Here is a 17,104-nt window from a genome sequence, read left to right on the forward strand (position 1 = left end):
AGGCCTGAGTGGAAATCTCCTTGGCTGAATGACATTATATGACTGTAAGCCACCTAGAGTCACTTTGGCAAGATGGGCAGCATAGACGTCATGTAAGTAAGTAAGTAAGTAAGTAAGTAAGTAAGTAAGTAAAATCCCAATCCCCCCAAAAGTTCAAAGGCTGAAACAGATGCTGAAACAACTGACACCACAACTGACTCTTCATTCCTGGTCTCTTTTATGGAAGAACCTGGCTAGGTGGGAAAACTTTGGTACAAAGGACAACCGCCTTATTCAGGCAAAGCACTCCGTGCCTCCCCAAAGTTGCAGTTGATTTCCTGATGGAACCAATTCCTTGCTATTACTGGACTTCAAGTAGGAAATATAGTATATACTTCCCCTTCCTCCTGTGAGAAAAGCCAGGAAGTTTTTAATTCTTTCCATGAACTTCTTTGGAGACTCTTAAACAGTAGATAATAGCCCTCTTTTTTTAGTACACTCTGCCCCCTCCCCCCACCTCCCCATACCAGTATTTCTCAGTGGAGCTTTTTCAGGTTGGATGATCCTCCCCAAGTCCCATGTCTTTTACATTCATCTAGAAACAACTGGCAAATACAACAGGGTTGCAAGCAACCGTCAGTGACTATATACAGCCATGGATTCACAGTATGAAGAGCAATCTTCCTAGCCTATTCTAAATACCCTTTTGAGATTGTTATTGCCTTCATTGGATTGATTTCAAGGTTATAATAGTTTGTTGGTTATTCATTGTTAGGCTTTGTTCCATATTTTGCTTTTTGATGTTCCTGTTCACTGCCTTGCTGAATCGTGGAAACAAATAAATAGGAAAGGTTCACGGTCTAGACTGTTTTTTATTTATTTTCCACAGTGTATCAGTTGCTCCAATTGAAACTAACCTTCAGCAGCATATAGTTCCCATCTTTCTAAACTTACATTGAAATGAAATAGTTAATAAAGGAAGAAAGTAATAATAATCCAAAAAATAATCAACAAACAATATGTAAAAACTAAAAATAAACACAGAAGCATTATGGTAATTTTGATTATGTTTGTTTGGTATTGTCCCAAAGGTGCTTTTTCAAGAGGCAATTGGAATTTCTGGTTTTTCTTTGAAGACGTTTTGCTTCTCATCCAAGAACTTGGATGTTCTTGGATGAGAAGTGAAACATCTTCAAAGAAAAACCAGAAAGTCCAGTTGCGTCTTGAAAAAGCACCTTTGGGACATCATTACCTGGGTGACTAAGAATCTCCATAGACATTTGTTTCATATTGTACTGACCAATGAGTGAAATAAATACAAAAAAAAAGTTTGTCTGCTTTGTCAAGATATAAAATAATACTTTAGACATTTTATGGAAATACTCTATTTTCTTTAGTGGGGGGAGCAAAAATGGAGGGTGAGTTGAGGATAAAGGGCTGAGATTAGCTATCTGTGAACAGAAATATTAGGAAGTGGAATATATGGTGTATCAACTTAATGTATTTATGGTCTCTCAATCTAAACTCAATACATGAGGTCTTTCTTGAATGAGGATAATTAATTACTGTTGTCAAGAAAGAAGAATAGATCAAAGACCAATGAAAGAAACAAATGCAAAGAGTGACTGCATTTGATGGTTCTTCTAGAGAAAATAGTCCTTCAAAAGGCTCTTTAATGCCTCTGGGCTATTGAGCAAGACTTCTGCGATGTCTGGAATTCATTTAACCAAATTTGAATTACATAGATTACTTGTTTATTTAGCAGTTTATGATTGGTTATATCACTACAAACTTTTTCAGTAAATCAGCTTTGTTGTTCAGCTGAACAAACTGTGTCCACAGTTTATAATGATCCATTTTCTTTATTCATTAGTGCTAATAAAAGCTTTGAATCTGATTTTTTTTCCTAGCACTATTCCCTTGGTGTTCTAATACCCCAACTGCAGACGTGTTTTACCTCTTCACTGGAGCTTCGGTGCAGCAAAAGTTTTATCAGTTTGTAATTGTCAGACAGTGAGTGACTCCCAAGTGATATCCCTTCCTGGTAAAGAGGTACAAATTGATTGTTAAACAAACTGCTTGTTTCCTGTTCTGGGAAGAAATACATAACCTCTGACAATTCCCATTTGGAGAAGGTGAATCCAAGAGACTCTGTTGACTGCTGGTAATAACATATACAGTTGTACAGAAAGGATAGACAGAACAAAAGCTTCTGTTGAATAAAAAGCTAATTTTCATTGTAGAATATATTAACTGCATGTTTCTGTGCACATCTATTGTGTGATGTATTTGTTAGGCAAATGGAAAACCATTAGTAAGCACTGAACAATCCTCTACCAAATATGAGGTTTAATGCTGCTTCTAGCTTTAATAAATAAACTGCCCTATTTTGACTCTGTATTGTATAAAATCATGGTTCCATACCTACAAAGTGCAGACTCTTAGATTTTATTAGGTTTATATATCTACATGGGTTATATAATACGGGAACAGACCATGGATATCCACCAGGTTTTCTGCCCATTCTGAATGTTTTTTAAAAATCAGTTGTTTTTAAATTAAAAGAAATAAGAAGGCAGCCATCTAAATCATCAGATTTTAGTCTCATTTCTATTCAGCTAGTTGCAAAATGGATCCCTGGGGTATCAGACCTTAAAAATGGTGGATTGTTACAAATGATGCTTGTTTTTGGAGTGTGCCAGTCTTCCCAGAAAAGAAAAGAAAAGAAAAGAAAACCGTGAATATAAAGTGGAAGGATAACAAGCAATCTATAGAAATATGTGAAGTTGAAGATAGGAAATTCTACAGTTTGGGTTTTTTTTTGTAAATTATTTGTGATGGGTCATATTCCCCCAGGACAGGCATTTTATAATAAGGCTTGTAATGTGCTTCCATAATTCTTGTGCCTGTGTGTGTGCCTTCCAACACACACACACACACACACAAACACACACACACCACCACCACCACCACCCTGGTCCCAAATGACCAATTACCAGTATATAATTATATGCTATATAATTCTATAACCCAGCATATCTTCTTCACCTTAGCCTTGGGAGCTTATTGGGCAATTTTCAGCCAGTCAAAATATTTCAGCTAAACTTCCTGCAGAGGTGTGTTATGATGGAGAAAATTCCTGAAAAAAGAAATACGATATGAATCCAGCTACAAATAATCCAGTCCTCAAGCTGATATCAAATGGGTAGCTAGCATTGTACTCTCATTCTGTGCAGAATTGTGCAGTTCCACACGAGGACTTTGCATCAGTTTGAAGGTGGCTTTGGACCACTATATTCTCATGACAATAATAATGGAATTCAGACAACATATTTCTGGTTCAACTGCAGTGTAGCTGAAACCACAAGGAAGCTGGGTTTGTGGGGCAGGGAAAGTATGTTTTATTGAGTTTATTGTTTTGTCTTACCTTGAGCAACCATGGCTTCATTTCTGCATTGGTGGGAACTCTTGCCTTACCCTTCGTTAGATTAGGTGTTTGCAATTTAGGCAAAACAAGGAAGGATGAAATTGATAGTGCTTTGTCTTCTTTCCCCTTCTCTTGGATATGGGGGAGCCAGCAACCAAGCCACCAGGCTGCTATTTTTGAAAACTTCCTTCATTCACTTTTCTGTAAGATAAGAATATTTGTGTTGTTGCAAGGGCTATAGCTATTTGGGCTAGGGCAGTGCTTTTAGCTCTTTCTTCATGACCATTTCAAGCTGGCAAAAGTGCAGATAATCGTGGAGCATGCAGGGTGTCTGCCTGGGGAGGAGGGATCCAAAAAGTCAAGTTGGTGGCTGTGATTGCATCATTTGCAATCAAGAAGATGGCAATGCCATCTTGTGTATTCATAATAATAATAATAATAATAATAATAATAATAATAATAATAATAATAATTATTATTATTATTATTATTTTATTTCTATACCGCCCTTCTCCCGAAGGACTCAGGGTGGTGTACAGCCTATTTAAAAACACAGACAAAACAACAATATAAAATTTAAAATAATTAAATAAAGTGGCTCAGATTTAAAACCCCAATAAATTTAAATACCCCAATTTAAAACTATTGTGTTGATAGTCCGGCCTGGCGGAACAACAGGGTCTTCAATGCGCAGCGAAACACCCGGAGGTCGGAGATCTTACGAATTTCCGGGGGCAGTTCGTTCCACAGGGCTGGGGCTCCCACAGAGAAGGCCCTCCCCCTGGGCGTCGCCAGCCGACATAACTTGGCTGATGGCACCCTGAGGAGACCCTCTCTGTGGGAACGGACTGGTCGGTGGGAGGCTATTGGTGGCAGAAGACGGTCTCGGAGGTACCCGGGTCCTATGCCATGGAGCGCTTTAAAGGTGGTGACCAACACCTTGAATCGCACCCGGAAGACCACGCATCCACACAGACTCACCTATTTTGATGATTTAGGAAGTGGAAATGGTGGTAGTCTGGAAGTGTTAGAAAATATGAGTTTCTTTTGTGTTGGAAATAAAATGGAATTCTGGTTTGAAGAAGTTGAACATTATTGTTCTGCTACATTATGTTCCAAGTTCTACACGTGGGAAAGAAGAACATGCGCTTGGTATGCATAACTCTACTGAGAAATGAATTAAATCTGCTAGGTAAAATGAGAACTTCCTCAAATACTTGTTAGAGTTAAAGTTGGGAGTTAAGGATGGGAAACCTGATGTTTTCATATGAAGTTGAGGCTGGTATCTTATCACTAGTAATAAAATAAGACTCAGCTGCCCATCCATTTCTTAAGTTATCCCTAGTTTACTTATCAGTTAACAGACAAAGTTAACAGGACTTGAAAATGGATTCTTCTCTACACCAAAGCTGCATTATTTGAGACTCAGTGGGTTCAAGTTGCAGTGAGGCATGGCCCATTCCATCAGGATCATCACATTGAAGCATTTTAGAATGGGGCTGTGTATGATGTCTAATCTCTGTACTAATGGCTATGATATGCAATGCCCTTAATCATGGGTATCATAATCTCACTGCATGTTGTCTCCATGCAAACAATGCTAGATTTTGCTCAATGATAACCAGGCCTGCTGATATGGGTAATCTGTGTATCTGAGATGAGATGTTAATTCAAAATGGCAGCTAATCTCACATGTAGGTATTGCATATCATAATTAAGTCATATCAAACTCTGGATGAGCTGCCCAAAGTCACTTGGCTGAGTTGGGCAGCTATAGAAATTGAATAAATAAACAAACAAACAAAAAATAAATACTTATTAAGAAACTGCTTCTTAGAAGAGACTGTATAAGGCAAACCTTTCCAGTAATTCTCCTATAAAGAACTATTGTCCCAGCATCATATACTGTAGTGAGATAGTTAAATTATGTATTGCCTGAATCAGTCAGCCCAGAGCCTCCAACAGTTTCCATGGCAATAGCTCTTACATGGAAAAGCAGGCTAGGCTGGTAATAAGCATTCTGATAGAAGGAAAGGAATTTAGTATATCCACGGTGGAGTCATTGTATCACTATAGGGTAATAATAAGATTGGAAGATGGAAATATTCTGCCTTCGTAAGATAGACAACAACAATGGAGCTTGGTAGGAAGAAACAAGAGAAAACAGATCTATATTTCTAGCACTTTAGACATTGCTAATTAACCCAACAATTTTTTGCAATGGATTATAAATGCAATAAATATGATTATATGTATAAGGCAGACAGAACTAAAACTACACCACGATAATAAGACAAAAGTTACTATCCTCAGCAGTAATAACAGGCTCAAATCAAGTAACCATGCTATCTTTACGAATAAGAAAAGCTTTTGCAGACCCCTTTGTTAGAATAAAAGGGAAAATGGATAAGCTTTTTGCCCCAAATGGGTGTTCTATTATAAAGGCAATATCACTAATTAGCCCCTTCTTGTTAGTGATAAAACTACTTGAATATTTTAGATAAAGGATCATAAGGAAAGTTCCCTCAATAATCTTAGCGGTTAATGAGGAAAGGAAATAGAACAAAGCACTTTTTAAGATTCACCAATCATGGAAGGTTTAGATCAGGGTAGGTCACTATTCAGTTTGGAGGCCTGAATTTCACTCTGCTATTGTTTCCAGTTCTTCCATTATAACTCAGAGAGAAATTGATCATATATTGTGTCTACTGGATGAATGGTCAATGGATGGAGAGGGGGAGGGAAGTAGTCTTTATTCTGTTCTTTTCAAATTTTCACATTGAAAATCTTCCAATACTGTACTCCCAGAGGTAGAGCGGCATGGTGGCCTAATGGTGAAGATGCTTGCCTCCCACTCGGACGGTTGAGAGCTCAATCCTAGGTAGTGACAGAAGTTTCTCTCTCAGGGTACAAAGAGAAAATATTTGCTACAAATTCATGTAGGCATCAGGAAGGGCATCCGGCCAGTAAACTTTCAGCTCCATTCAGTTGCCCCGACTCTACCCTTAATTAAGAGTTATAAAAAGAAAAAAAAAAGTTGTACTCACAGAGGTTGGAGGTTTTTAAAGAGATGCTGCTTCCTTCACAGTTTAAAATAAACTGCTATCTTGAACATCTCTGTAGCCCCTGGAACATCTGTGTGCTCCAAGTTGGGGAGGGCTGTAGTAAATCTCAATTTTTACTTTCCCTAATTACCCCAGTTATTTTTATTTATTAGGTTTATGCCCTGCCTTTTCTCCAGGAGCTCAATACAGCTTACATAGATATTTCCCTTCATTGCCTAACCCAAATATCCAATAAGGTAGATCATGCTGACACTGACTGGTCCCAAATGACCCATTATGTTTCTGTGGTTGAGGATGAGCTTGAACCTCAGTCTCTCAAGTGCTACCCAAACACATTAGCCACTTTACCCACACTGGCTTATTAAGCTTTACCCTCTTCATCTCTTTTTTTCCTGGAAAAAATATTTAAATTGCAAGCTGTTTTGGACTAATAAGGATAATTGCCTTAATATAGATAAGGGATTTGTGGGGGGATGTGGTCAGTACGATCCCCTTGCTTTTTATCTGAGTCCTGATAATTGTTCAAAGAGTTTGGTGGTTTAGTAGGATTTGAAAAAGGGGATAAATAATAAATAAATAATAATAAATAAATAAATAATAAATAATCTGCACTTCCAGGATTCATTATATTCTCTCCAAGTGATTTCATATAAACTGAATAACATGGAAATCAAGAAGGAGTTTTATATTACATTAATAGATGACTTTTCCTAACAAAATGTTTAGACAAAAGTGATAGACAAAAATACTCAAATTTTGGTCTTGAGACAGAACCAAACAACAAAATCAGACTTTCTTCATCTTAGTTCACTCACAACTATCTGAAAACTTTTGATTTGATTCTGAAGGATGGTTCCCAAGAAATGTAGGAGCAAGAAAAGACTTTTAAAACACAGACAATGTTTACATACATGACCCTACTATACCTGACAAATGTCAAATACAAATTATTTTTGTGGGAAAGAACCTGCTTATTCAGTTCAGGGATGAAATGCTCCTGGTTTGGACCGGATTGTCTGATCCGGTAGCGATGGTGGTGGGTGGTTCGGAGAACCAGTAGCAAAAATCCCTCCCTCCCCCCAGCCCATGCCCAGCTGAGCCGCGCGATCATCAGAGGCTTTTTTTTTTTTACTTTTAAAAGAATTTTTTCTACAACCTCTTCAGCCAAAGAGGTTGTAAAAAAATGTTTTTTAAAAGCTCTGATGATCTCAGCTGAGTTGCCTGATCATCAGAGGCTTTTAAAAGCATTTTTTTTACAACCTCTTCAGCTGAAGAGGTTGTAAAAACAAATGCTTTTAAAAGGTAAAAAAAAGCCTCTGATGATCACAGCTGAGCAGCGTGATCATCAGAGGCTTTTTTTTTTTTACTTTTAAAAGCAATGCTGGGACAGAGTTTCTTCCCAAAAAGCAACCGCACCCAATGAATGCAATTCCTTAATGATACTGCATCTTATCTGACTGTATTGCACATATTTGCATAAGACAAAGAACAAGCGGTTTTGTAGGTGCTTATGAATACTTGCCTATTTTCTGAGATTAAACTGCATACCTGTAGTGGCTCCAACACACACAAATACATATAATAACTGGATGCATCCAGTTATTGTGCATATAGGCAACTGCACATAATTCCAGCACTTGCTCACTTGACCAAAGTTTAGAATCCTTTCTTGCTGCAAACATTTGCAAGGATATTAATTCGGCCTCTTACAAATGCCAAGTGAGACCAGAGATGCATGATGGTTGCATAACACAACACTTGACCCTTAAGCAAAAGCTCTTCACAGGCTGTGATGAGGGACTCTTAGAATCACATCACTTACTGTGTCTTCTGTTATGTTGGTTCCTGGCATATTGCCACCATTAATCACTTGACTTCTTTAATTAGGTTAGGAATTTGGGGAACTGAAGACTTCTATTCCACTTACCCAGGACTAAACCATATTGAACCTTAGTGGACCTTAGTTCTGAGTATATGCTGTATATATTAGATTGAGTGTTCTTAAAATTAGGTGCCGTGCGAATACAAACTCCGTGCTGGCCAAAATATGACCTAATTTCCTATTTTTATCTTTTAATGATGGAAAGCATATGGAAAGCACCAAAAGCATGGAAAATCATTAAAACACTTATGTTTTTCATATAAAGTAAAATGCAGCCTTTTAAAACTTAGCTTGTTAAAGATCTGAAAGATTTGGCAGATTCAGAATTGGTTAGTGTTTGGGTACAGGATTATTAGGAAATCCCAAGGCTGTGGTAGAGTTAAAAGATAGTAATGTTCAATCGCTTCTGTAATTCTTGCCAAGAAAACATCGTGGATCTCTCTAGGTAGTCACTAGGAGCCAATTTTGACTTGAGAGTGTTTTTAATCTTAAGAAACGTACCTGGGTGGTCAGCAGAGCTGATTGAAGGCCTAAGGGAAAGGCGATATTCTTTCCTCCCACTGCATATACCACCAGGCACTTTGAATCTTTGACACTATCCAACTTCTGCTATCTGCCTAATGGTAGGAGAGACTGGATGGATGGATGGATGGAGAGAGAGAGAGAGAGAGGGAAGGAGGGAAGGAGGGAAGAGGGAGGGAGAGAGAGAGAGAGAAAGAGAGATCAATATTTCTTCATTTGTAGTTTGTAGTTTGCTGAGAACCATTTGGTGGGTACTACTATAGAGAATGGGAATTCTCTATATGGGTATGAGAATGGGAAGAGCTAAAGAGATTTTTATTTTTTCTGAATTTTTTTTTGTCTCTGATACCTCTGTCTACATTTTTTCTCTCTTACGTCTCTTTTTTTAGATGGAAAATGCAGCTGACCTAATATTTGGAAAGATTAAATTAATCAATCAATCAAATTTAGGATGATAATCACATAAAGTTAAATAATGAGCTGCATTCATAAAAGGTTGGCTGTTTCCATCTCAGACCTAGATCTACCTTCTAGTCTGCTTGGTGTTTGCTAATACCCGGTGTTTTCCCTTTGTTTCTGGAAAAGGCATTTTCATTCCCATTCCAGTGTATGTTTCAAGCAGGACCGATTTCTAGTCAGTATCTGGTGAGGCTTTCTGAAATATATGGATGTTATATGTTTTAAAAATCAGTGCGGGACAATCTTCTCCCCACACCTTTTTTCACACCAAGATATGATTTTCACTCCTAGTCTCTGAAGAATCTTGAAATCTTCCAATAAGCCCTGACTCATCATTGAGCTATCTTTAAATAGGTCCCAATCAGGGTTTAAATGAGATTCAAACAATTACTCCATGTTAGGAGAAGGTCAGGGGAACATGGAAAAAAAGCTAACTACATGGAATTTAAAATACGTTTCTCTTTCATAGTGTTCTAGTTTACCTTCACTTGTCAATGCTGTTTCATTTGGATGTTTAAGGAGAGAAGAATATGAATCTGTTTTCTTTCTCCTTGAATGCAGGAAGAAACATAAATTTTAGATCTGGAGTACAGATTATCTAGCCACAATACTGTTACATTTTGCTCCAAATATACTTCAATTTTTTTTCAATGGATTCATTTGCTATTCAGAAAACAGTTTTTAATACCATGTGTATATGTGTTTGTGTGTGTGGATGGTGTGTGGATATATATGCACTGGTGGGATTCAAATAATTTAACAACTGGTTCTCTGCTCTAATGATTTCTTCCAACAACCAGTTTGCCAAACTGCTCCGAAAGTTAACAATCAGTTCTCCGGAAGTGGTGGCTGAATCCCACCACTGTATATCTGTATCTGTATCTGTATCTGTATCTGTATCTGTATCTGTATCTGTATCTGTATCTGTATCTGTATCTGTATATGTATATATATATGTATGTATGTATATACTGTGTGTGTATGTGTGTGTGTGTGTATGGAAAATCAATTATGAATGTATATATAGTGCATGTAAACTTCATATTTTCCTTTCAAAATCATGCAAGAATGCTTTCCATTCTTTTTCCTTGTAACTCATTATAGTAATCCATTTTGAAGAGGAAATTATAACAAATACGTTGGCATGCTTAAAAATATGTGAATTTTATAGTCAATAAATAAATAAAAAGTAGTTAAATCTCTTTCCCCTCATTATTTTTCCATTCGGAAACATTAAAAAACCTGCAGTACCTTCTATATTTATCAACAGTTGTAGTGTACTAACTAAACTGAAAAGTTCCCAGATTTGGATGCAACATTGTAGATTTATATTAACTGGGACCAAAACTTCCTGCTATGGTATCTAATGATACACTGACACAAAGTTGAGAATAAGAGGACCAAGGAGATTATATCCCTTTTGATATACTGTACCTGAAAGAATTTTTATAGAGGGTCATGACATTGCCTCCAGAAGTTGTGGGTGCTTCAATACTGGAAGTTTTTAAGAAGAGATTGGACAAGCATTTGTCTGAAATGGTATAGGGTTTCCTGCTTGAAAAGAAGGTTGGACTAGAAGACCTCCCTGGTCTTTCCAACTCTGTTATTCTGCTCACTTTTGTCCAGAGTACAGAAAATGGAAGAATGATTTGAAATTATGGAAAAGCATAGTCCAACATTAAAAAAAAAAAAACCTAACTGTTAAATAGTTGTTGGTCAATGGAGTTGATGGAGGTAGTGAATTCCCTTTCATTTTGATATGTTCAATGAGAGGCTCAGTTGATATTTTTATTTGGATCCCACATTGAAGAAGGGTTAGTGACATAAATGGAGGCCTGGCCTAACTCTCCTCTTTTAAATTTTTAATTCGCGATTTTATAAATTGGGTATTTTAATCTGTGTTTCGGCCAAAATATTTAATAATTTTAAGGGATTTTTAATATTTTTTATTATCTGTATTTTATCTTGGCTGTTCACCGCCCTGAGTCCTTCGGGAGTAGGGCGGTATAGAAATTTGATAAATAAATAAATAAATAAATAAATAAATAAATAAATAAATAAATAAATGGCCTCTATCTACTTCATAATTCTAATGTCACTAAATACCATGTATCCTAGGATAGAACACAATTGTGCCATCTCTATAGATTCAGGACTTGAGAAAATAGCTTGAGAAACATAGAGTTCAGGTAAGCACAGGACCAAATCTTAAGAATAATAGAAATGGATAGAGATTTTAAAGGATTGTGAAAACAAGATTTTAGAAGCTATAGATGGGGCCAAATAATTGCTTCTAATGCTTGGAGATTTATTGTGGATTGTAGTTCAGACAGACTGGAGTGCATCTTTTGAAAAAGGCTGCTTTATATGAATCTTCTTTGTCTTTGATGGTGATGGTTCCCATTTAGGTGGAAATAAATAAGACTGAAATACGAGTGCCCCGCCTTCGTGAAAACTATAGCAACCTTAATTAAATGCAGAATAAGTTATTTTTGGTTACCTTTTCCTATTATCCCGTTTGCATTCATTTTACTTTACAATAAGTGGCATCTTGTTATGAGAATTTGTACTCTGACTTATGTTTATATACAGTGCTAAGACATTTGGTGTAATGCCCAAGTAGATGTTATTCTTAATTCTTTGCAGAATGGGAGACCATAAATATTCCAATTTGCTTTCTAGCGTTCTCTTTTGGCTGCCTTATTAAAGCTAAGAAGGAAATAAAAAGATCAGAACTTATTCTCCTCAGTAGCCAATACCCAAGTAAGCAGCAGCTACCACCAGACAAACAATCAAATAGAAAACAGTACCCTAATCAAGAAAATACCAAGGAGACAAACAATCAAGCAGAAAACAATATCCCAATCAAGGAACAAGTAATGAGAAACCACATCCCCCCAACATTGGCAGGGTAAACTATAGTATATAAACGATCTGGAATCTATACTCACTAGTGCCAATGATGTTACCTAGTCAGTGAATGAAACATTTGCAAGTAAACAGCCAAGCTTAGAAAGCACCAAGGACTTCATGGTTCAGCCCTGAGCTATATATATTCTCTTATGTGTTTCTGACACTATGCAGGACTAGCTGAGAGGGAGCTCTGTCATTTAAGTCAAGCTTTGAATGGAATCACTCTGAATGAGAAAAATGTGGTTAGTTAAAGAGGATGATTCCCTCTAAAAGAGCATATGTCTGTAATGTATTGTTTTCTATAGCCAATGCCCCTAATTAATTGCTACAGATGTAAGGCTCTGTTGGCAAAGGTGCTTTCTTCGGAGAAGTGCATGTCCATATACTTTGATCCCTGTTGTTCACATCTGCATGGCAGATGTAGGTAAATGGTAGTCAAATGACCTCACGCATAACACATGTTCCATTTCTGATGACACGTTAAAACAACAATGAAAAGAGGCAGATCCCGCTATGCAGTTAGGCCTGAAGAGAATTGCAAAAAAGAACTCAAGGAAAAATATGGCACTCGCATTGCCCCTCTGAGGGGTATGGAATAAACTTAAATCCTTTTTCTCTTCCCTACCCAAATGGCTTGAGATGGAAATACGCAAGATAGGGGTTTGTTGCTGAAATAGCTGATACAAAAGCTATTCCCAGCTGCTCTTTTATACCTGTAGGGACACAGGAGAAAATTGAAAAAACTGAACAATCTTTCCACCAAAATACTAATGTCAGACTGCAGGATTAGCCAATCTTCTGCTTCTCTGATTAATGCTATCTATTGACAGAGGACTGCAATAAGCAATATGCAGTTATATCCAATTTTTGAAGACCAAAAGGTAGAACATTTTGGTTCACTTTGTACCAAATATTCGTCTGCTTACATAGGCAGGAAGTATTGTGCAAGGTAGAGGTTGTTCCTGTTGATCTGTGAGCTTAGACTGAAGCACACTTTTTCTCTATTTTACAAGTCTCTCCAGTTGTCTTGGTATTAAGTATTGTATGGAAAACTAGGCTCCTGGGACTTCTAAACTCCACTTAAGCCTATACTGTGGCATATACCCTGTAATATATCTGATATCAAGAACTTTGGGGACCACAGGGTGATATTCCTGCATTCTCAAGCTATTTTCTTCCACAATCTCTTCTCTATAAAACTCAAACTGTAAAATAGAAATAACTAAATACACAGATAAAAATAAATAAATATCTGCAACTGGGAATTGCTTTAAGACTATCTTTTCCTGAATCCTTCACTTTTTCTATAACATAGAAGTACAGATGATTGTATATATTGCATTTAAGCAGCCACGAGTAAGGAAGGCCGAGATTATGGAACTATATTAGCACCAAGAGAAGGTCTGTGATGGTATGCATCTGCAATGAGTAACTGGATTAAATATTGAGGGGGGGAAATATAAAATTCACAATTGAGAATTATCTCCAAAATTCTTCATCAGGCTAGAAATATATATATATGTTTAAAATGGGGAACAAGAAAGATCTAATGCATCCAGATCTATTTTTGATCTTGAGTCTGAAAGCAAAATCTGAAGATTTACATACAAAGAGAACTGAGTTGCTTTTTATAAGTCAGAAGTGCTTGGATGTAGTGCTTTCTGTTATTTCAGGTTCCAGATTCAGTCTGCTTCTGGCTAATTGGCCCATTTACTACCTGAGCGGATTTGAAAATGATTTATTCCAGGTACTGCCTTTTGGTCTCCAAAGATCGGATATATCTGCATGTTGCTCAAACTCTCCCTGCCACACATTCCCAAACAAACACGGAAATGTCAGATAATCAATATTATTATGGAGAATAAGGAAGTCAAACTTATGAAGTTCTCCATTAACAGCAGCTCTAAATCGTTCCCTCTTTTTTATGCTCAACCCCAGAATTAAATCTTGGACTTCCTCCTCATTCCATTTTGAGTCAACTGACGTATAGTTGCTCCTTTACAGGCCTTGAAGGTTAATGCCACCTGCCCCTTAGTTACAAAATGGTATTCTCCATTATTAAAACTGATTATTCCAACTCCACTAGCTTCAACTTTTATAATGGTAGAACTCAATATCTGGCTAAATTCTGGATTTTTCTATTTCTCTGACCATCTTTTGTCTTTTAATGAATCAAGCCAAGGTAGCTGTTTCTGGGCCCCATTTTAATATGTCAATGGAAGGATAGTTGCTATTATTAGGAAAAGGGACATACTATGACTCTGAAAAAAGATAGGAGAATTACTTAAAATGATATGGTAGAAGAGCTCATGTGTTAATAGTATTTGAGTGTCTGGTGAACTCTGCACAAATATGATTAGGTCAAAGATGATTAAGATACTATTCAGCAGGATAGCTCTCAGCCATTCACATGGGGTGGTACTGTGTATGCATAACATATCTAGTACTGAGAAGTACTTTGGAACACCTGCTTTATGAAATGCTGACTTGACATTTTATCGCAGCCTTTATTGCAGTACAAGGGTGCTTAAGAGTGGACGCTCTCAGTTCTTGAGCCTGATGTTACAATTTAGTTTATAGATTGCCATTCCAGCAAATTGAATACTGGATCAGTTATCAGTCATACACATTGCACATAAGTTTTAATAAAACGGGTACAAACATTTGTTTAAGTATATACCTAGTCTTCATTTTGTCCATTTTCTTGCCAAATTATTTGAGGTAATCAAACAGGGGTCATGATTTAATGACCTTACAGCTGTTAGCTACCACATATCTACAAAAGTTGAGCTTCACTCATTTGAACTTGAACATGTTTCTGTATGGTAAACATAATTTTTATGAATTTATTCTAGAAAATAAAATATATTTGTTTTACGTACAGTGAAGACTAGATGTTTACATGTGACTGAGCCACATTACTGTTGCTCTAAAAATATGTTGCCTGCTTTTCCAACTGATGCACTCCTGTTCTGTGACAAGAATAGTGATAATTGAGCAAGTATTCTGTGAAAGTGCATTTTGCCAGGTCGGTCCTAAAATAAAGAAAATCTTTTTCAGGATAAGCAGATGGCTGATGTATAAGAAAATGAAAGTGTTCGAAGCACTTTGTGCTTCAACAGCAAACACTTTGTTCCATTTATAAACACCATACTTCCCCCCCCCCCTTTCCTGCCTTTTCTGGCCAAAACTACATGCATCCATTATTGCTGACCATTTTTTCCTCTGAAATAATCATGTAGTTTGAAGAGATACTGTAACTAGCCTCTTTACAGATCTTGTTCAAAATATTTAGGAGAATAAAGCAAAAGAGTAGATTGTACTTTCCTATTCCACCCCTCCATTCTGCGCATGTATAAAAGCTGAATGACTGGACAGTTGAGTATGTTTTGTTTAACCCTGGTGACTTTAAGATATGTAGACCTCAACTCCCAGAATTTCCCAGCTACCATACTCAATATCTGCAGCATTCTTCATGCTGGCTGAGGAATTCTGGGAGTTGAAGTCCATATATTTTAAATTTGCTAAGATGGAGAAACGCTGGGTTAGAGGGTCAAGCAGGTGAACATACTTTCTTTCAATTGCAACTCCTCTCACTTTTAGATACTTGCTTTTACTACCTGCTCTGGCCTGCCTATCAAGAATTTGAATCAGTTGATCCTGAATTTATTACAGTTGCAGGTTGGAAATTTGACTACAAAATAAACATCGCCACCCCAAAAATGAAAGGCTGAACTGACGTATCCTGAAGCAAAACCATCTGTTATGTTGTATCGGGTGACGCTGTTCTTGGGATCCTGGAGAATTCTTGAAATTACCTGACAGTAAACAATTCTTTTCCATGATTTCCCCAGTACTTATCCAAAGCCAGCTGTCTTCTGCCAGTTTCACAAACAGTGAAATAGTTTCACATGACTTGCAAATAGTCATGTACTGCTTCTTCTATGTTTGCTTTTCTTTGGGAGGGTGAGAGAGATAAAATTATTGGAAATATTAATTGGTTGTTGAAATTCACTGAACAGACACTTGTGGAAGGAGTGATACAAGTTGGGAGGCCACTGCCTTTTTTTTTTTTTTTTGGTAATGCACACTTGGGATATTTGAAAAAACTCACTGAAATTCTAAACAGTAAAGTGCAGTGTTTTAAATCCACCTGGTGGCTCAAAGTCAGTGACATATCTAGCAAGGTGTAGGTTGTACTTTCATAAAATGTTTATTTTTTTTATTTATTTATTTGTCAAACATGTATAAGATAACAGATATAAGTATAAACATGTTTATGAGTACAGGAAATGGATACGAATAAATGGGGACAGTAGGACAGGGATGGTAGGCACATTGGTGCGCTTATGCACGCCCCTTACAGACCTCTTGGGAATGGGGTGAGGTCAACAGTAGACAGTCTAAGGTTAAAGTTATGGGGGTTTGGAGATGAAACCACAGAGTCAGGTAGTGCATTCCAGGCATTGACCACTCTGTTATTGAAGTCATATTTTCTGCAATCGAATTTGGAACGGTTTACCTTGTGCGCTAGTATATTATTAGAATAGAATAGAATAACAAAGGGACCTTGGAGGTCTTCTATTCCAACCCCCTGCCCAGGCAGGAAACCCTACACCACTTCAGACAAATGGTTATCCAACATCTTCTTAAAAATTTCCAGTGTTGGGGCATTCACAACTTTTGCAGGCAGGTTGTTCCACTGATTAATTGTTCTAACTGTCAGGAAATTTCTCCTTAGTTCTAAATTGCTTCTCTCCTTGATTAGTTTCCACCCATTGCTTCTTGATCTACCCTCAGGTGCTTTGAAGAATAGTTTGACTCCCTCTTCTTTGTGGCAACCCCTGAGATATTGGA

The 17,104-nt window shown here is 37.1% G+C and overlaps 1 protein-coding gene across 2 annotated transcripts in view; it reads right to left on the minus strand.

Annotated features, from left to right (window-relative positions):
• The window catches only part of TLDC2 (TBC/LysM-associated domain containing 2), a 43,019-nt gene extending 30,645 nt beyond the window's left edge, over positions 1 to 12,374 (minus strand). For both annotated transcript variants that reach the window (XM_070941652.1, XM_070941649.1), the window contains exons 1-3: positions 12,286 to 12,374; positions 8,855 to 8,986; positions 3,407 to 3,607 (exon numbers count right to left, since the gene is read on the minus strand). The gene's annotated coding sequence lies outside the window, so the exon portion shown is untranslated. The remainder of the gene's footprint in view (positions 1 to 3,406; positions 3,608 to 8,854; positions 8,987 to 12,285) is intronic.
• Positions 12,375 to 17,104: the final 4,730 nt, after the last annotated feature.

The sequence above is a fragment of the Pituophis catenifer genome, unplaced genomic scaffold, assembly GCF_029215685.1.
Source record: "Pituophis catenifer annectens isolate HBS135680 unplaced genomic scaffold, rPitCat1.0.hap2 SCAF_3, whole genome shotgun sequence".
Taxonomy (NCBI): Eukaryota; Metazoa; Chordata; class Lepidosauria; order Squamata; family Colubridae; genus Pituophis; species Pituophis catenifer.